Raw genomic sequence first — 21071 nt, forward strand, 5'->3', positions numbered from 1 at the left:
CCTGTTAGGTTGTGGGTGTGGGAGGGCTGGAGAGGGCCTTTGCTCAAGCGATAAGCAGAGAGCCGCGGGCCACAAGCTTGAGGAAGGAGCTGGCAGTGGGGACTGAGCCCTGCTGGGTGGGATGAGAGCAAAAGCGCTTACCTGCAGCAGCAGATGAGGTCAGGGGGCTTCCGAGATGAGCTGTCACCGGCTCGCCCTCCTCTTAATCGATCCTCAGGTGCTTCCAAGCGTCCCGGCTGCGTCTCTGCTTAATTCCCGACCACAAAGGGGGCTCCTCCAAGGCTCTGTGGCACCGGGACAAAGAAGTGCTCTCAGTGCAGGTGGGCATGGATCCCCGTCCTCCTTGAGCCTCCCTGAGGCTCCTCCCTCAGCCCAAGCAGGCCAGGCTCTCCCAGTCCACCAAGCTTGTCAGCGCCTCCCCGCCAGGTCTGCCTCATGGGAACTCTGACGAGGTGAGGGGCGCCCCATATATGCAGCCATAAGCCCCAGTCTGCCCCTCTGCTCTGCATCCAGATGCCCAGCCCTGGGGTAGGTAAGCCAGGGAGCCATCCTTCATCCAAGATCAACAGAAGCCAGGAGGAAGCTGGCGGCCCGAGAAGGACACTGTACCGCAAGTCCTGGCATCTGTGGCTGCTACTTGCCCCTGGTGAGGTAGAGCACCCCACTTTCCCTCAGTGGGGTGCAGGCTTCAGTGTAGACACACAGACAGACACACTGCCTGCAGGGCTGAGCTGGGGAGACCGGAGGGGCCCGTAACCACCAGGTGACTCTGAGTACAATCAGAATCGCCTGGGGTGGGGTCCTGCTCAGCTGCAGGTTTAAGGGCCCTATCCTAGCCTGTTGAATCAGAATCTCCAGGAAGGTGCCTGGAAACGTGCATTTTAGCAGGTGCGCCACATGGATGCCAAAGAACAAGGACTCACTGGACTATGTGTGCTGGGAAAGGGTTGACAAGTCCTAGGATGAAGCTTTGATCATATGCGTGAGGGGGTCGTTGGTCCCTTTCCTAAAAGCGGGATCATAGGAGCCCAGTCCCTGCAGCCAACCAGCCAGGGGCCCTGGGCAACTTGCTGAAACCCTCTCTGGGTCTCTTTTCCTTGTGGACAAAAATGCAGGTTAGAGATGATCTCTTGGGCCCTTCCAGGTGTAAAATTATCAGTGTTAAAAAAAAAAAAGGTGAACCCACTGAGAAATGAATTTTAAAAGGACGTTCACAGAAACATTTTAAATAGTATTCTTGTATCATTGGTTTTTTTCCTTAAATTCACTTTTTGAATTCTGAAAATAACATACTTATGTAAGGGGAAAGAAATCAAACCATTCAAAATAACACAGAATGAAAAGTCTCCCTGCTGTCCCAGACCTCTGTTCCACTCCCCAGAATAAACATTTTCTTCAAGAATTTTCCCATAAATACTGACAAATATATATCTATGCCTACATCTTTATTTTAAACCCAACTGGGACCATATTCCCAGTACTTATGTTTCTTTCTTAGTTATTACGCATCACACATCTCTGCATACCAGGAGACAGATCTTTCACTCCTGTAGCTGTTGTAACCTCCCACTGAAGGACGCACTGTGATTTACACGAATCTATCCTTGTTGGCGGATGTTTAGGTTGCTTCTATGTTTTTGCTGCACAAAGCTGTAGCGAACATCTTTGATGATATATGTTTGTTAGTGCATACATGTGAGGTTAGCTGTAGGATAAATCCCCGGGGGTAAGGAGTTGAAGGTTAGGTGGATTTAAAATTCAGGTCTTGCCAGATTGTCCTTCAAAGAAGGTGAACCAGTCTGCACTGGCCAGCCATCAAAATTTTAAACTTTGCCAATATATGAGTTGAAAATGGCATCTTGTTTCAGTGTATAATTCTTTAAATATCAGAAAAGGCAGGCATTGCTTCCAGGTTGCTTGGTGGCCTTTGCATTTATTTTTCTGTGAACTATGTTCTTTCTAAATTAACTTACTGATTTTTAAGAGATTTTTCTAAATTAAGACAATTAACTTTTCGTTATGTGCACTACAAATTGTCATTTGTCTTTTTTTTTTTACTCTATTTTTGGCATCACTGCTTACAGAAATTTCAGATATTTCTATAGCCCAAAATATTTTCTACTAGAGGATCCTAAAAATATATGCTCATGTTTTCCACTGGTATTATTAGGGTTCTTTTTCTTTTTAATCATTCTTTTACTCTTTCCTTCTTTTAAATTTTCTTTCTAGATTTTATTTTGGTGTTAAGAGTGTGGTGGGCCCCGCTTTCTTTCTTTCCCCAAGGGGCTGGTTATCTCAAAGTCATGTTTGAGTAATTCATTTTCTCCCCCTACCCATCCTCCCTCTTCCAGATTCAAAATATCAGTTTAACTATATTAGGATGGACAACAAAGAATCAAATGTTGATTCAAATTCCACCTTCACTGGATCTAGAAGTTACCTAAAACTTCATGAGCCTCAGTTTCCTCATCTAAAAGTGAGGTTAACTGAATTACACAGGGGAAAGTATAGGGAAACGTGGAGTTTTTCAGGCAGTTCACTAAAGTGAAGTCGCTCAGTCGTGTCTGACTCTTAGCAACCCCATGGACTGCAGCCTACCAGCCTCCTCCGTCCATGGGATTTTCCAGGCAAGAGTTCTGGATTGGGTTGCCATTGCCTTCTCCGACTTCTCAATTAGTAACTCCATTTAATAAGAAAAGTAGATTTTTGGATACGTATGATACTTATCAGCTTTCTGACACATTATTTGATATGATTTCATTGTAATTCCAAATAAATAAACGTTTCTAACTTTGGGAAACATTAGGGGCAACAGTAGCAACATCTGCATAGGGTTACTGTGAGGGTTCAACGAATCATTTGAGCAAAAGGATGTAGACAGATGAAGCTATATGCTCTCTACAGGAAACTAACTTTTGCTGTAAAGACATACGTGGCTTGCAAGTGAAAGGATAGAAAAGATATTCCATGCAAATGGTAAACAAAAGAGACCGGGGTGGCCACATTTACATCAGATAAAATAGACTTTAGGTAAAAATCTGTCACAAGAGACAAAGAAGGATATCACACAATGGTAAAAGTCAGTTCCCCAGGAAGAAATAACAGTTATAAATATATATGCACTTAACAGCTATTGCTACTGCTGCTGCTGCTGCTGCTGCTAAGTCGCTTCAGTCGGGTCCAACTCTGTGCGACCCCATAGATGGCAACCCACCAGGCTCCCCCGACCCTGGGATTCTCCAGGCAAGAACACTGGAATGGGTTGCCATTTCCTTCTCCAATGCATGAAAGTGAAAAGTGGAAGTGAAATTGCTCAGTCATGTCCGACTTAGCGACCCCATGGACTGCAGCCCACCAGGCTCCTCCGTCCATGGGATTTTCCAGGCAAGAGTGCTGCAGTGGGGTGCCATTGCCTTCTCCAGAGCATCTAAATATATGAAGCAAACATGAACAGAATGGAAAAAAGAAACAGCAATGCAATAAGAGGAGGAGATTTCAATGAACCTCTTTTGATAGTGAGTAGAACAACCAGACAGAAGATCAATAAAGAAACAGAGGACTTGGATATATCCAACACTACAGACCAACTAAACCCAGTGGACATATACAGAACACTCCTCCTAAGAGAAGCAGGATACGTGTTCTTCACAAGTGCACACAGAACATTCTCCACGATAGACTGTGTTTAGGTTGTGGCGAGGGCCACGGAACAGTGCCTGGCTCGTGGAAACTCTATACGTTGGTGACTGCTATTATCATCACCACATAGTAAATGCATCTGGGTCTTAACAGGTATTTTCTGTTTCCTCGATCTATGAGCCAGTTGCATCACTCAACAAGTATCTGTAATTATGTGTGAGGCCCTGTTCTAAGCGCTGAGAACCAAGAGTGAGCAGCAGTGATAACAGCTGTTCTTCTCCCCTCTGGTTAGGCTCACTTCTAGTGATTTTTAGCACGTTTACTGATATTATATTTTCTTTCACTATATTGCAAAACGGGCTAAAGTTATATACAGGAAAGCTATGCGTTTTTGCTCTGAACACTGATTAGCAGTCATCTTAGTGTGTGTGTGTGAGTGTGTACACTCAGTCACTCAGCCATGTCCGACTCCCCATGGACTGTAGCCTGCCAGGCTTTTCCGTCTATGGAATTTTCCAGGCAGGAATACTAGAGCGGGTTGCCCTTTCCTACTATAGGGGATCGTCCTGACCCAGGGATTGAACCTTCATCTCGTGCGTCTCCTGCATTGTCGGTCGGATTCTTTACCACTGTGCCACCTGGGAAGTCCCATCTTAGTGTATTCCTTGGTTATTTCTCATAGTTTTTCAGTGGACTGTCTTGTTCTTTTTTTTCTCCAGATGGCCAGTCTTATCATCTACAATTTAAACTGATAAACCGTTCTCCATTCATAACCCATATTTTCAAATTTTGTATTGGCTTGCACTTCTAGAGAAGTGTTAAAGAATGAAGGGAATGGTGGTCACTTTCTCCTTGTACGTATGTCTCTGTACACACATATACACATACATACACAAACACATAAAATGTTAACCAATATCCATCTGTTCCTATTAAATGCGAGTTAAAATCAGGGACATATCTTGAATTTTATCAAATGCCTTTTAGGTATTTTAACATTTATGGAGCTGTTTATATTATTTTCTCATCTCTTTTGAACTATTACTTTGTTCAATGATGTTAATAGTTTTCCTAATATTGGATCTATATCTCTGGAAGATAGCCCCACTTGCTCATGGTGTATTCATTTTCTAAGCATAATGTTGTGTGATTCTATTTGTTTCTATTAATATGTGAATTTTGCACCAATATTCATAGATGAGATTTTTTTCTGGTATTTTTTCTCTTTTCCTGTGTGGGCTGTTTCTGTCTGTGTTGTGCTGGCTTCATAGACTACTATGGAGTGTTTCCTCTCTATGATCAGGCACACTGGAATACTCTCTTCCTTGAAGGTTTGATAGAAATTAAGAGCTGTTTAAACCTGGGTGTTTTGGAGTGGAGTTTATGAAAATTCAGTTTCTTTCATGATTATTGGTCTGTTGAGGTTCTTCTAGTTCTTCTGGGGTCAAGCTGATGATTTGCATTTTCTCAGAAAACTATCTGAGCTTCCCTGGTGGCTTAGATGGCATAGAATCCGCTTGCAGTATGGGAGACCTGGGTTCAATCCCTGGGTTGGGAAGATCCCTTGGAGAAAGGATAGGCTACCCACTCTAGCATTCTTGGGCTTATCTGGTGGCTCAGAAGGTAAAGAATCCACCTACAATGAGAGTAACCTGGGTTCGATCCCTGGGTTGGGAAGCTCCCCTGGAGGGAGGGCATGGCAACCCAGTCCAGTATTCTTGCCTGGAGAATCCCCAAGGACAGAGGAGCCTGGTGGGCTACAGTCCATGGGATGGTCGCAGAGTCAGACACGACTAAGCCCAGCACACAGAAAACTATCAATTTTAGCTGATTTTCGACTAAATTTGCATGTGGTTGAGCACAGTTTCCTTACAGAATTCTATTTTGTCTTGTCTGTATCACTGGCTATGTCTCCATTTTAATGTTCAATTTTACATATTTGGCTCATTCTTCCCCTTGCTCACGTTAGATTATCTACACTTTAAAAAAGATCATAAAATGACACGTGACTGTTTTTTTTTCCAGGACCCTATTTACTGTGTGTACAACCCAGAAACAGGAGCTAGAATGAGCTCAGTATGAGGATGAGGAATGTAGCAGGGGACGGGCAGCTTGACAAACACTTTAAAAGTACAAAGAGGAACTTCCCTGGTGGTCCAGTGGCTAAGACTCTATGTTGTCAATGCAAGGGGCCTGGGTTTGATCCCTGGTCAGAGAACTAAATCCCACAAGCCACAACTAAGAGTTGACATGCTGCAATACAGATCCCACGTACCGCAGTGAAGACCTGGCAAAGCCAAATAAATAAATGTTTAAATATTTTTTAAAAGTACAAAGAGCCTGCCCACATACTCCCTGGCCTTGAACACCCTAGATCTCCTTTCCCCAACTCCCCCACCCAGTTAAACCCACCAACTTCCAGTCTTCAATACCCAGCTGCCACCCCCTCTTGCAACTTTTCCCAATTTTCCTGCAAAAAGCCAGTGCCTTTCCTCTGATATCTTAGATTACTTAATTTACTTCAATTTTGAAAAATTTCAGGCCCCAAAAGGTTAAAAGTATAAAATCAACGGAATTAACAAACGTTCATATTCTGTGGGCCCAAATCAACTTACAAGCTTTCGCACAGCAAGAGAAACCATAAAAAAATGAAAAGACAACCAACAGAATGGGAGAAAAATCTTTGCAAATGATACGACAGACAAAGGCTTAATCTCCAAAATATACGAACAGCTCTTACAACTGAACAACAACAGCAACAACAACAAAAAACCAAACAACTCAATCAAAAAAATGGGCAGAAGACCTTAATACACATTTCTCCAAAGCAGACATACAGATGGCCAGTAGACATAGGAAAAGACGCTCAACACCACTATTAGAGAAATGCAAATCAAAACTACAACAAGGCACCACTTCACACCGGTCAGAATAGCCATAATTACAAAGTCTACAGAGAACAAATGCTGGAGAGGGCGCACACTGCTAGTGCAAATGTAAATTGGTGCAACCACTATGGAAAACTAAAAATAGAATCACCATACGATCCAACAGTTCCACTTGGGCATATACCCAGATGAAACTATAATTCAAAAAGATACATGCACCCTTATGTTCATAAGAGCACTGTTCACAATAGCCAAGACATGGAAGCAACTGAAGTGTCTGTTGACGGATGAGTGGATAAGGAAGAGGTGCTACATATACAAAAGGGGATATTACTCAGCCGTAAGAAAGAATGGAATAATGCCATTTGTGCCGGTCTTGGGAAAGGGAGAAAGAAAACAAATCCTGTAGCATATGATATCACCTATGTGCGGAATCTAAGTGAAAGTCACTCAGTCGTGTCTGACTCTTTGTGACCCCACGGACTATACAGTCCATGGAATTCTCCAGGCCAGAATACTGGAGTGGGTAGCCTTTCCCTTCTCCAGGGGACCTTCTCAACCCAGGGATTGAACCCCAGTCTCCCACATTGCAGCGGATTCTTGGCCAACTGAACTATCAGAGAAGCCCATGAAATCTCACATATGGCACAAATGAGCCTATGGACAAAACAGAAACAGGCTCACAGACACAGAGAAGAGGCTTGTGGCTGCCAAGGTGGGGGGAGGGGAGAGGAGGCCTGGGAGTGTGGGGTGAGCAGATATGAACTATTATGTATAGAACGGATTAACAACAAGGTCCTACTGTAAAGCGCAGGGAACTGTATGCAATATCCTGTGATAAACCATAGTGGAAAAGAATATGAAAATATAATGTCTGTATGTGTTTAACTGAGTCATTTTGCTGTACAGCAGATATTGGTCCAACATTGTAAATCAACGACACTTCAATAAAAAGAAGTCTTAGAAATACAAACCCTAGGGTGGTCAGAGGGGGGTTCAGGATTGGGAACTCATGTACACCTGTGGCGGATTCATGTCAACGTATGGCAAAACCAATACAGTATTGTAAAGTAAAAAAAAAAAATACAAACGCTAGCATTCTGTATTTTTACTTCCAGTCTTTCTTCTTAAAAGAAGTGTTATGGACAAATTAGAAATCGTTTATTTTCCCGTCAGTCTCAGCGACTTCCCTCCACACCCCCAAAGACCAGCACAAGCACAAGCCTGGTAGGTATCACAGCACTGCAACGTGCTTGTGCCCATAAAACATAGATATTGTTTTGTGATTTTTATTAAAATTAAATTTTCACTAATGGCACTATTCTGCAACTTCCTTTTTGTCACAATAATGTTTTTGAGACTGATTCATGATAATACTGTGAATACACGTGTGTATATGCACCAGCCTTTTTGAGGCATAACTTACAAAACATAAAATTCCCCAGTTATTTATATTGTAACTGCGCACAACATCCCGTCTTTGTCTACTCCATCATTGTGAGTTTAGACCTCTTTTTTTGTGTTTCGAACACTGCTGCCCTAGATATCCTTGGAACCGTCTCCTTATGCACTTGCGTGAGTTTCTCTGGGTAATTAATCAGCCAGATGTGAAACTGTTGGTCATAAAGTACGTACATTGTCACCTTTAACTGCCATTGCCCCAGCGTCCCCTGGTGTTTGCACTGCCATTACTGGAACATTTCTGAAGCTGTTGTCACCATCCGGTGACTTGCCTACCCGCCCCTTCCCCGTGAATTACTGGAGGGCATGTCTGTGACTGGCACTCAATGAACACTTGATAAATGAAAGGATGAGCTCACTGTCTAGCAGAAGAGACAGACTCAAATGAGACAAGTGCATTAAGGGCTGTGAGACCTCCTCTGGCTGGGGTCCAGGGAAGGCTTCATGGAGGAGGTGGCGTTCAAGTCGGGGTTTGAAGAACAGAGAGACTCAACCGGTGAGGATGGGGATGAGGACAAGGACTGGGCTGGGAGGAGGAAGTGGGTCAGACAATCCAGGGTCCATTCGATTTGCCGGAGTAATGGTTCCTAGCCAAGCTGCAGGTAAGGGCGTGTGCATTTTGTAAAAACTTCAAAGTGGTTTGATTCCTCGCCAATCCCCACGCGAGAAGAGCCTCTGAGCTGGAACAGGATGAAGGAAGCAGGCGGGCAAAACTGGAAGAGGTATCTGGGGCTTACTCCAGGGTGAGTCTTCAATGGCAGGCTCTGGGGAGCCTGTGAGAAGGAACCAGGTCAGAGCCTAGCTCAAAGATGATTCATTCGATGAGCAGGCAGGTAGCTGCTCAGCCTCTGGAATAAGGCCTCAGTCAGAGAGAGACTGCTCCTCCCCATCTCTTTCCCTCCTCTGTCTCCGGGAAAAGATCAGGGCAGCAGGCAGGGGGCCCTAGGCCCATGTGCTCCTTCAATTTGCAGCTTGGGGGCCCAGGACAGGGGCTTGCACATCGCTTACCCACCCCTGCCACCCCACCTCCTGGCCCCTCCAACCCTGCTGCTCTGGACAGACGACAGGACCAGGGCTCCAGGGAGCCCCTCCGTGAAGTGTGGAGCCAGGACCTGGCATCCTGAACACACTTTCAGCGTGTCCCAGTGGGGCAGGGGTGGGGTGGGAATCTTATCCTTCCTTTTTCTCTGCTGTCCTTCAGCAGAACCCAGCTCTGGGCACCCTGCCCAGAGTGGAGGGGAAGGGGAAAACGCACGACCTTCACTCCCAAGTCTTTCTGTCTTCAGCAACTTCAGCAAAACCACCAGCAGTGACAGCTGCAGGTGACCTGAGGGTATGTCAGCCATGCTTGGGGAGGAGGAGCCCTCCGCTGCAGACAGACCAGCCCTGGGCGGGTGTGGGCTCCGCCACGTCTGTGCATGGGTGTGGTTGTGGCTATCACCACCTCTCTGAGCCTCAGCGTTCTCATCTATCACCTGGGCTACTTATGCTGGCTCACAAAGGATTAAAAGATAATGACAATGGGACCTCCTTCGTGGCCCAGTGGTTAAGAATCCACCTGCCAATGCAGGAGGCATAGGTTCGATCCCCAGTCCAGGAAGATTCCACATGATGTGGAGTGACGAAGCCTGTGTGTCACAGCGACTGAGCCTGTGCTTTGGGGCCTGCAAGCCACAACTACCGAGCCCACGTACTGCAAGTACTGAAGCCCGAGCACCTAGAACCCATGTTCTGCAGCAAGAGAAGCCGCTGAAGTGAGAAGACTGTGCACCATAGTTAGAGAGTAACCCCTGCTCGCTGTAACAAAGGCTGAGTGCAATGGTTGCTGTTCAGTTGCTGAGTCGTGTCTGACTCTTTGTGGCCCCATGGACCGCAGCACGCCAGGCTTCCCTGTCCTTCACATTGCTCAACCTCATGTCCATTGAGTCAGTGATGCCACCCAACCATCTCAACCCCTGCTGCCCTCTGTGACAAAGGGCAGCCCCTCTACTAAAAAAAAAAAGGAATGACAAGGAACCTGAGGTCACTGAATAGCACCGGGATCTCAGGCCAGGGACACTGTTCAGGGCCTGAGAAGGCCTCCCCAAAGCCTGGCCTAGTTCACAGGCCAGGGCATAATAGGTCCCTGCCCAGGAAGGGTCCCTGACCCAGTACCAGCCTATTTGTGGTACTGAAGGACACTTCTACCCCCACAAAGCAATACTGAAGGACACCTCTACCCCACCAAAGCACACACACTGGCTCTGAGATGTTCCCCTCTACAAGGTCTACAGGGATTTGAAGCTCTTTTTAAGGGAACAGCTCAGCTCCAACACCAGGGCCACCAACAGTGTTGGTCAGCTGCTGCAACTGAAGCCTGACCAGCTGGCCCAGAAACCCCAGGACCACTGGCCACTCAGCAGGTAAAAGGGTGAGCAAAGGGAAAGAAGGGGGCTCTCCATCACCAATCTCATACCAGACACTTTCCTGCTTCCCCCCACTGAATGGTCCAATGCTTTGGGAGTTATTCTGAAAGTGAAAGTCGCTCAGTCGTGTCCAGGTCTTTGCAACCCCATGGACTACAGTCCATGGAATTCTCCAGGCCAGAATACTGGAGTGGCTAGCCGTTCCCTTCTCCAGGGGATCTTCCCAACTCAGGGATCGAACCCAGGTCTCCCGCATTACAGGCAGATTCTTTTACCAGCTGAGCTACCAGGGAAGCCCCAGGGGTTATTTTATCATGCTGTGAAGGGAAGACTCACAGAGGTGAAGTGAACAGGCAGTGAAGCAGGTGGAAACCCAGCTCCCAACTGCCCTCAGGTAATGTGTCTTGTGTGCCAGTCTCCACGCTCCCAAGCCCTCCATCAAGCACAGCTGACAACCACATGAACAACTCAGCAAACAGCCATCTGTCTCCCTGGCCAATTGGCCAGAGGTGCGTCTTGCTCTTTGGTATCTCCACAGACCTCAGGATGCCTTGCTCTTTTGCCAGGACCCTATGGCCTGAGGCCAGTCCCCTCTGGCTGGACTCGATTCTGAGAAGATCCAGTCAGGGGGAGGAGAAGGCTTGTATCTCTGGGGCCATCTTCTTTGGTGAGGCCACTCAGTCATGAGTGGGGCAGGCTTGGCTTCTGGCTAGAAGCTGGCCTGACCCCTCTACCTCTGATGCTCTGAGGCTGCCAGAGGCCGCAGCTCAGCCTGAATGAGGGTCTGCAGGCACAGGGCAGGGCCGGACCTCAGTTACCCCAGCCCAGCTCTTCAGATCCTGCCTTCAGGGTGCTTGCATGAAACAGCAGAACTGAAGGCGAAAAAAGCAGAAGGCGGGAGCCCAGGACACTTGGATCCTGGTTTTCTAGGTGGGGGTCCAGGCTTCAGTTCCCTTTGGGAACATTACTGATCACCAGGAGGCGGGAGGTGACAGTGGGGCACCCTTCCCCCGACCCCCGCTTCTGCAGGTCCCAGGACCAGCCCCAGGCGCGCTGGGAAGGACCATGGCAGCGTGGGTGCAAACCCTGCCCTAGAGCTACAGCACACAGGGCTCTGGTCACTGATGTTCTTCTAAAAAGCCCCCTCGGCTGGCCCCAGGCAATGCAGACACACTGTAACGAGGACACAGCATGCCTCGCGAGCTGCCCACATTCTCATCTCAGCTCCCCTGTCACCCTGTTTTGCATAAGTTGCACCAGCCACCTCCTGGGCAAGAACAAGGGGCCCAGGGTACACCACCCCTGCTGACGTGGGAGTGGCCTGCAAAAACCACTGCTCTCCCGGAGAGGGAAGAGGAGCGAACGCTCTGCCCCAGCTCAGGCAAAACAGTGCACCAAGAGCTGCCAGTCTCGCTCGTAGCTGAGCGCTCCGCCTAAGCACTTACAGTCCAGCCTTCCCAGAGCGAGCCTGCCCATGGCCCTGAATGCCCCGCGGCCTTCCCACACCCTGGACACTCTGTGCAAAGAGCTCCCAGCACTTGATACCCATGATCTCTGTGGTTCTTCCACCAGCTGCTTCTGAGGAAGAAGCCAGACTAGAGAGTCCAAGGGATTCAAGAATCAGGGGGGAAGATCCAGGAGTGTGAGCAAGTCCACTGTGCCACCAGTCACCTGCATTTTACAGTGTGGAAATTCTGTAAAATGTCACAGCGGTGGAGAAGGGGGAAAGGAAGTCCTCAGGGGCCCAAAGTACAACCTGAACTGGGCTGGGGAGAGATGGTCTGCCTTCCAAGCCTAGAAGGGTGCCCTAGACTGGCTGCGGGGTGGGGGGTCAGGCATCCTTCATAGAGGGAATGGCCACTTTCCCCCATTGAGGCAGGAAATAGATGGCTTCAATCCCAGAGTCTCCAGGAATAATCCCCCACCTGCAATAAGCACTTGACATGTTTCCCAAGCCTCCCACCCATCTGGGGAAGGTGTTTTCATGCCCAGCTGTCAGGCAGGAAAACCTGGAGGGCAGAGCGCCAGCTAACAGGGGCTAGTCCAGAACCAGGTACTGTGCCTGTAAGTGGTTCTTACAGGGGCCTCTGCCTCTGCCTCTGCCAGCCCGGAGGGGTCACCACCAGCGTCCCTGGATCATGGGCTGGGGCCTTTCTCCTCGAGAAGGGTTAGAAGGAAGCCTGAGAGGGGGGTGCAGAGGAGCCAGACCCACCTGAGTACTCCTCTCTCTGGCATTGTACTGTCACTCCATGGGCAGCTAGCTGTCATCTGGTTTACTGGGACCCCCACCCCGTCCCACAGGGTCACCCCAGTGGTTACTGGTAGTCATGATGGAGCGCAAGGCATGCTGTGCAATCACCAGGGGCCAGCTTTCAGGAGCTCTGTGCTCAGAAGGTGTGTCTGAAAAGCATCAACTCAAGCCCCAGGCACAAGGTAACTGCTGTGCACATGGGCTGGGCGGGACCTCCCATCCTGAGATGCTGGCAGAGAAATCGCTGAAGTCCCCCCTGCCCCTGGGCCCCCTCCATGGCTGTGACCACAGCAGCTAGCCCCAAGGCCATCTGGGCTCAGAGGTTTAGTTACTAAGTCGTGTCCAACTCTTGCGAACCCATGGACTGTAGCCTGCCAGGCTCCTCTGTCCATGGGATTTTCCAGGCAAGAATACTGGAGTGGGTTGCCATTGCCTTCTCCAGGGCTCAGAGAGGCCCATAGAAATTGTGTGTCCACTGTGGGTGCATGACAGGAAGGTAGCCAGGTGCCTTTAGCTCCCCTCTTGAAGTTGTTTCTTTCCTAAGAAACTTGAAAACACATCTTAATGGAGGAGAAGATGCTGGAGCTGTCCCCTCTCATCAGGAGGCCCTCACAGCCTCGCCTCACCAGGGCCCTGGGGGTGAAGAGGGGGAGGATCAGAGAGGAAGGGGCTTCATCCCACCTGCCTGGAGGTGGGCCAGCCAGTCAGGAGACCTGGGTGCAGGTGAGAGCCCCAGAACACCCTCTGCAACTCAGCTCCCTGGCCTGACCAGTGACGCTGCCCGGCTCCAGCTCTAAAATAAAAGACGGCTCTCCGCCTGCCTCAGTTTCCCTCCAGAAAAAGTCAGCCAAGCCAGGGAGAAGTAAGGCAAGGTAAATTCAGGAAAAGTTCACCTCCAAGGGCAAGAGTCCATTCCTCCCGGGAACAGGAGTTGGGGAGAGAGAAAGGCTGGACCACAGCGGGTGATGCTCAGAGAAGGCGGACTTGGTTCTCCGTTCTCCCACCTCTTCTCCCAGGAGATGAGGCTGTGAAAGGAGAAAGTCCACCTCCCTATTCCCCGTCCTTCCCACTGCTGCCTGGGAACTTCCACTTGACTTTCATCAGGGCTGGTACACGAGACTGAGGCCCAGAAGGCCCTTCCTCTCCCAGAAAACAATCCTCACTCTCCGCCTTGAGCCCTCAAGGAGAGCAGGGGCCCCGTAGCTCTTCTGCTCAGATGAACATTTTATTTCCTGTCCTCAGACAATTCCGACCCCTGCGATGTCCACACCATGACACTCTGGAGCCTTTCACAGAAGTCCTATGCCCCTGCATTCTCAGGAATGGGGAAAGGGGGGCCCTAGGGGAGGGGGCGGGTGGGAGTCCACCCCAGCTTGGACCAGAGGTCTAAAGAGCAAGTTTGACCCCTGCCCCTCCAGAGAGCATCAGGTCAAGGCAGTGCCTGGGAGGCCAGCTCTGCAGGACCTTGCTAAGCGACTCTGGGGCGAAGCCACCAGCATCCCCCTGGGCCTCGGTGTCCCCAGGTCCATCATCCAAATCCAAAGTTTCTCTCTCAAGGCCAAGGTAAGGATGGAGGCAAGAGCCTTTCTTTGAAAGCATAGGAGAAAAGGTGGCGGTATTGTGCCCCTGGGGGCCCAGAAGTCCAGCCCACTCGGCACGGAATGACGACCACCTCCACCCCTACTCCCCCCACCCACCCAGCCCCGCACCCGCTGCAGCGCAGCAGTGACGCTGCCATCGCTCAGAGCCGCGGGGAGACTGCGGGGGAGAGCGCGCCCTCCCAGGCCAGCCCCGAGAGCCGGAGGCACAGCCCCGGGGAATCCCGGCGTGGAGGTGGTCCGGAGAGGCAACCAACAAGGCAGGCGGCGGGGGAACCCCAGGCAGGCCTCCTGCCCACCCTCTACAGACCCACTGAAGACGGTCGACCGAGCCACGGCCTCTCCTGGTGGGCGGCTCCTTCCACCCTTCCCCCGGGTCCAGGCTGGGGGAGAGCCCGAGCCACCGGGGAGTATGGCGCAGTCTCCCCCGCCCCATCCCTCCGGGTCCGAGGTCCCGGAAAGCGTAGAGCCAGCAGTCCTGCCCCCGCCCCCATCACCACCCCCACCCCTGTCCAAGACCGATATTCCGCGCCCCCTTCTTCTAGCCGGATCGCTTCTGGAGCATCCCACCCGCGTGCTCACCACGTCTGCGCCCTCGGCGCCGCGGCCCCAGCGTCAGGCAAGGCAGGCAGGCGGCCGGGATGCGAGGCCAGGCCACACGATCCCTACCTGGGAGGAGACTGCCCGCCGGTCCTCCTCCGCGCTGGCCTGCTCGAAGCCAGCCCCACCTGGCAAGGGACGGTCAGCAAATTCCCCGCAGCATCACCATGGGAGCGGCATCGCGGCTCCTCCCAGGCCGCCGCCAACCTCGGCCCCGCCCCAGTGCTGCTGGACCGCCGGGGAACCCAGGCTGGATTTTTTTTTTTTTTTTTCCTATGCAAAGGCCCAGGCTCCGCCTCAGAGACCTTGTAGCTACCAGGAACCGTCTGCAAATTACCACAGCAAATCTACAAGGCTGCTGCTCCCTTGTGGGAGACACTCCGAAGCTCTGGTCTTGCTGCTCTCCGGCCGTCCCCCACTTCAAGCTCTCCTCCCAGGCACATACGCCTTGCAACCCACCCAACCCCGCCAGAAAAAGTCAAAGCCAGGAGAGACGCCCAGTCCCGCACAAAGGTAGCACTGCTCAGCCCCGCCCAGGAGCCAGCTGCGGGCACCTTCCCAGTGGCTGGTACCCAGTTCTTTCTTCTTCCCCAGCAAAGGGAAGCTCTACAGATTGACCACAGCCCTGCCCTGGAGGCCCAAGAGGGTGGGCTTTGTCTTTTCTAGTTTGCCATGGACCACAGTTCCTGTAGGGCTCCAGTTTTTTCAAAGTCCTAGCTACTCTGCTAGAGACACTCGTTTCGACCCAGGAGGCAGGTGCCAGTGGTGGAGCCCCCAAAGATCAGTAGAACAAACTAAGTGAAAGTGAAGTCGCTCAGCCGTGTCCGACTCTGCGACCCCATGGACTGTAGCCCACCAGGCTCCTCCACCATGGGATTCTCCAGGCAGGAGTACTGGAGTGGGTTGCCATTTCCTTCTCCAGAGGATCTTCCCAACCCAGGGATGGAACCCAGGTCTCTCGCATTGTAGGCAGATGCTTTACCATCTGAGCCACCAGGGAAGTCAACAAGCTAAGGGGCAGCAGTAAACAGCCACCCTCCTCTCTCCCAGGAAGGGGCCTTAGCAAGTTTGTTTAATAGACCTTATCCAGTCATTGCAGTACAAGAGCTAATGGGAGAGGCAGGCTGCTGACCAACTTCCAAAGTGACTCTTTTAGCAGATATATAATGCTAAGATAGTGACAGAGTTGTTCGCAGTCCACTAAGAAGGCCACAGTGGAAGCATGTGAACATCAAGTCATGAGGCACTGCGGGTCCAAGAGTAGCTAGGCTTTCATGGGTTGACTCCCCATAGGCAGCAGCGCTGTGCTCCCCCCAGGCTGGGACACCCTGGTCATGTCTCTCCCTGCCCTGCACCTGCCCCCATCCCCTCCTCCACCCCCAGAGTCCTTTTGACCCAGTAGTGACAGAGGATAAGATGGTTGGATGGCATCACTGACTGAATGGACATGGGTTTGAGCAAATCCCAGGAAATAGTGAAGGACAGGGAAGCCTGGTGTGCTGCAGTCCATGGGGTTGCAGAGTCAGACACAACTGAGCAACTGAACAACAGCAAAGTGCCATCAAAACTCCAAATGAGCCACTACACCTTCTGCTGAAATCTGTCCATGTCTTTACTCACCACCCAGTACTCTTGCCTAGAAAATCCCATGGACTGAGGAGCCTGGTGGGCTGCAGTCCATGGGGTCGCTGAGAGTTGGACATGACTGAGCGACTTCACTTTCACTTTTCACTTTCCTGCATTGGAGAAGGAAATGGCAACCCACTCCAGTGTTCTTGCCTGGAGAATCCCAGGGACGGCAGAGCCTGGTGGGCTGCCGTCTATGGGGTCGCAGAGTCAGACACGACTGAAGCGACGCAGCAGCAGCAGCAGCAGCAGCAGCAGCATCGTGCAATAGCAACAGTGTAGCAACCCAAGGGCTGGGTTCCAGTCCGGGCTCAGCTATTAGTGTGCTGTGCAAACTTGGGTAACTTGCTTGATGTCTCTGTCTTTGTTTTTCTTTCTCATCTGTAATCCTGAGAGGGGAGGACTAGTTGGGGTGTAAGGCCCCTTGGCCCCTAACATTTCTATTCCTCTCTTTTAGGATAAAGGCTGGTGGGAACAAAGATAAACAAGGTAAGCACAAAAGCAGTGTTTAAGACCGCTAGCTGCCTGGATTCGCATCCCAGTTGGGCCACCTAAATATGGGACTTAAACTCTCTGAACTTCTTTCTTTGCATATGCAAAATGGGGGGAATAATAATAACAACTTTAAGAGGCAGTTGTGAGGATTAAGTGAGCTATTGTATACAGAGTAAATGTTTAGTGAATATCAGCTGTTGGTTTTGCTGCTGTTGTTCCGATACAGGTGGAAGAGAGTAAAACCTGGACACAAGCAGCATGTCCTCTGTCTGTGCTTCCTCATCACAGAACTAGTGCCTGACCCCAGGGTGAAAGGAGTTAGCCTCTTAAGGATGCGGGTAATAGCTGTTCTTTTAGAAAGATCCCACGTTAAGGGGAAAGAACATGGTCTTTGGATCTGGTTGAACCTTCATTCAGAACTGGGCTCTGCGGCCTCCCGTGGTGGTCCAGTGGCTAAGACTGTGAGCTCTCAATGCTGGGGCCCTGGGTTTGATCCCTGGTTGGGGAACTGGATCCCACATGCCACAACTAAGACCCTGTGCAGCCAAATAAGTAAATAAAAATAAATATTAAACAAACAAACAAACCAAAAACTGTTCTCTGGTGGCTCAATGATAAAGAATTCATCTGCCAATGGATAAGTCTCGGGTTCCATCCCTGGTCCAGGAGGATCCCACATGCCTCGGAGCAACTAAGCCTGTGCACAGCCACTATTGAGCCTGTGGCTCTAGAGCCCGGGAGCTGCAACTACCAACTCCACGTGCCACACCTCCTGAAGCCCGCACGCCCTAGAGCCTGTGCTCTGCAACAAGAGAAGCCACGACATTGAGAAGCCCACGCTCCGCAACTAGAGCATAGCCTCCACTTGCTACAACTAGAGAAAAACCCACACAGCAACCAAGACCCAACACAGCCACAAATAAATAATTTTTTTAAAAAACAGGGCTTTGTTTTTTGAAAAACAAAGTGATTTTGTACTAGTTACTTAACTGCTCCAAGGTTAATTTTCACATCTGTAAAATAAGTATCATAATGCAAATAAAAGGAGTCTAATAATATCTACCACATAGATCCACATGGAATTCCAGCTGAGCTATTTCAAATCCTAAAAGATGATGCTGTGAAAGCGCTTCACTCGACATGCCAGCAAATATGGAAAACTCAGCAGTGGCCACAGGACTGGAAAAGATCAGTTTTCACATTCCAATCCCAAAGAAAGGCAATGCCAAAGAATGTTCAGACTACTGCACAATTGCATTCATTTCACACGCTAGCAAACAATACTCAAAATTCTCCAAGCCACGCTTCCACAGTACGTGAACCAAGAACTTCCAGATGCTCTAGCTGGATTTAGAAAAGGCAGAGGAACCAGAGATCAAATTGCCAACATCCATTGAATCATAGAAAAAGAAGAGAATTCCAGATTAACATCTATTGCTGCTTCATTTACAACGCTAAAGACTTTGGCTGTGTAGATCACAATAAGCTATGGAAAATTCTTAAAGAGATGGGAATACCAGACCACCTTACCTGCCTCCTGTAGAACCTGTATGCAGATCAAGCAACAATTAGAACCAGACATGGAACAACGGACTGGTTCCAAATTGGGAAAGGAGTATGTCAAGGCTGTATATTGTCGCTCTGTTTATTTAACTTATATATGCAGAGTACATCATGTGAAAAGCTAGAATCAAGACTGCCAGAAGAAATATCAATAACCTCAGATATGCAGATGACACCACCCTTATATCAGAAAGCCAAGAGGAACTAAAGAGGCTCTTGATAAAGATGTAGAGTGAAAAAGCTGGCTTAAAACTCGACATTCACAAAACTAAGATCATGGCATCTGGTCTCATCCCTTCATGGCAAATAGATGGGAAAACAATGGAAACAGTAACGGGCTTTATTTTCTTGGGCTCTAAAATGACTGCAGATGGTGACTGTAGCCATGAAATTAAGACGCTTGCTCCTAAAAAGAAAATCTATGATGAACCTAGACAGCATATTAAAAAGCAGAGACATTACTTTGCCAACATAGGTCTGTTTAGTCAAGGCTACAGTTTTTCCAGTAGTCATGTATGAATGTGAGAGTCCGACTATGAGGAAAGCTGAGTGCAGAAGAATTGATGCTTTTGAACTGTGGTGTTGGAGAACTCTTAAGGAGATCCAACCAGTCAATCCTAAAAGAAATCAATCCTGAATATTCATTAGAAGGATTGATGCTGACGCTGAAGCTCCAATACTTTGGCCACCTGATGTGAAGAGCTGACTTTTTGGAAAAGACCCTGATGCTGGGAAAGACTGAGGGCAGGACTGGATGGCATCACTGGCTGAATGGGCATGAGTTTGAGCAAGCTCCAGGAGGTGGTGAAGGACAGGGAAGCCTGGTGTGCTGCAGCCCATGGGGTCGCAAAGAGTTGGACTCAACTGAGCAACTGAACAGCAACATAGAGTCACTGTGAATATAAAATGCATGTCAAATATTTAACTTAGTTTTCCACAAATGGAAGATTCCCAGTCAATGTTAATCTCTCCCAGGAAGGACCTAGATAGAATGGAGGGGAGGCCCTAGCACTGAAACTTCTAGGTGTCCTTGACTGAGTGTCCTGTGGGGAGACCAGGTAGTGGGTGTTCTAGTCCAGACCCAGAGCAGCAGCAGCAGCAGCTCTCCAACCCCCTATGCCAAGATGCCATCCACACAGAACCTGGGAATCAGCCTTCCTGGATGAGCCATATCCCTTAACGTACCCTCTTCTGGGAGCTGAGGCCAGAATGGGAGGCCAGAAGCAGGTCTTGAACATGGGGCTCAGGAGTTTAGGCTTTACTTAGTAGGCAAAGGAAGCCATAGAAAGTTTTTGAACAGCAGCTATGGGATCAAATTGTTGAGCCAGTACCAACCCTCTCCAGTTCCTGGAGGCAAGACCTGATAAGTGTCAAGTATGTACAATACAGCGAGATACAGAAGAGCAGGGAGAATCATGGGAGTACCAGGTGGCTTATATGGCGGGCCCCAAAGAGATGACCCCATGTCCCAGAAGGCTGAACACCAACAACCTAGATGAGTGTCAGGCTGGTAGAAGGTGCTTTGTAAAGGTGTGAAGATGTGTGGGAATGAGTAGCTGAGGCTTTCGTGAATAGCTATGGCCTTGAGAATCTTCCAGAGGAAAATTGCTTCTGGCCTGTGGGTGCTGAGAACATTTTCATGTTTTCACTCATGTGGATTGAGGTGGGAGATCTCTGAAAGATGATGAGAGTTGTTTCTGTGACTGCTTTCTTAACTTCCAGTGTCTTGTCTGGGAACATAACCCAGAATAACAACGAAGACCCAAAAGGCATCTGAGCAACCCAAACTGATAGAACGGTCAGCTGTCCAAATCAGATGCTTTATCTGCAGGAGAGCACCTGTGTCTTCAGTGACAGCCCACCTACATTTATTCTACACAGTTTCAGCAGCTCCATGGTGGCAGAGGCTACTGAGTGTCCACTTATGTCCTTTCTTTCCCTCTTCCTTTTAGCAGTAGAGCTTCCAAGGTTAAAACCTGGATACGTGGCTACCCTGTTAGAGACTACATATCCCAGCCTCCCTTGCAGGCTCGTGCAGCAATGGGACTAACTTATAGCCAATGGAACGTAAGTGGAAGTGACCTGTTTCATCTCTGGGCCACATTCCTAAAAGGAAGTTGCCTGCTCTCCACTCCTCTTTCCCCTTGTGCAGACTGGACCATGGACATGGACATGGAAATGGGGGCATCTTTGATAATGCTGGCAAGGACAGCACCCTAAGGTTGGCCAATCAACAAGACCTTAAGAACCTGAGTTTCATGGTGACCTAGAGGAGAAGAGCCCTGGACCATTGACACCTTGGTCTTTCTGACAATAGCTGGACCAAGAGCCTTACTGATTAACCTGATCAGTTTCCTTGTTTTCAAGCCCACAGTAGATAGGGAGCAGCATATTGGAAGGAGAAAGGTTTCATAAAACTGTAAGCACAGTGAAATTAGCAAAAGCGTGGAGTGAGAGAAGAGAGAACAGCTGTAAAACAAACTGAGTTTGGGTCATTTAGTTCAGGATCACGCCAAGAAGCCTTGGGGGCACTGTCGTATTACAG

At 49.4% G+C, this 21071-nt stretch overlaps 1 protein-coding gene across 2 annotated transcripts in view; it reads right to left on the bottom strand.

Annotated features, from left to right (window-relative positions):
* TMEM63C (transmembrane protein 63C) overlaps positions 1–15048 on the bottom strand; it is a 74101-nt gene extending 59053 nt beyond the window's left edge. For both annotated transcript variants that reach the window (XM_018053921.1, XM_018053920.1), the window contains exons 1-2: positions 14825–15048; positions 142–284 (exon numbers count right to left, since the gene is read on the bottom strand). The gene's annotated coding sequence lies outside the window, so the exon portion shown is untranslated. The remainder of the gene's footprint in view (positions 1–141; positions 285–14824) is intronic.

Source organism: Capra hircus, chromosome 10 (genome assembly GCF_001704415.2).
Source record: "Capra hircus breed San Clemente chromosome 10, ASM170441v1, whole genome shotgun sequence".
Lineage (NCBI taxonomy): Eukaryota > Metazoa > Chordata > Mammalia > Artiodactyla > Bovidae > Capra > Capra hircus.